Source organism: Plasmopara halstedii (assembly GCF_900000015.1).
Source record: "Plasmopara halstedii genome assembly, contig: Scaffold_1082, whole genome shotgun sequence".
Taxonomy (NCBI): Eukaryota; Oomycota; class Peronosporomycetes; order Peronosporales; family Peronosporaceae; genus Plasmopara; species Plasmopara halstedii.
The window spans coordinates 176-435 of record NW_020187997.1 but is presented as its reverse complement, the minus strand read 5'-3'; positions in this window follow the sequence as shown (position 1 = coordinate 435).

Below are 260 nucleotides of genomic sequence, written 5' to 3'. Positions count from 1 at the left end.
AGAAACTACAAGGAAACGGTCAAGCGGGTGAGTCAGTGCAACCAGGACACCGCGTTCGTCTTCCAAGTGGCCAACTCCTAGAAGTCCACCAAGTACATTTTCCGTCCGCTGGACATGAGTCTGCGACAAGTCTCGATTGAGGAAGTCGTGGCACCGAGCGGAAGTGTCTCGACGAATCCTCAAGCGATCTCGCTTTGCTTCTTGGAGCACTGGGGGTCCGAAATGGGAGATGCCAACAGTTCAGCAGGAGGAGATCCCCC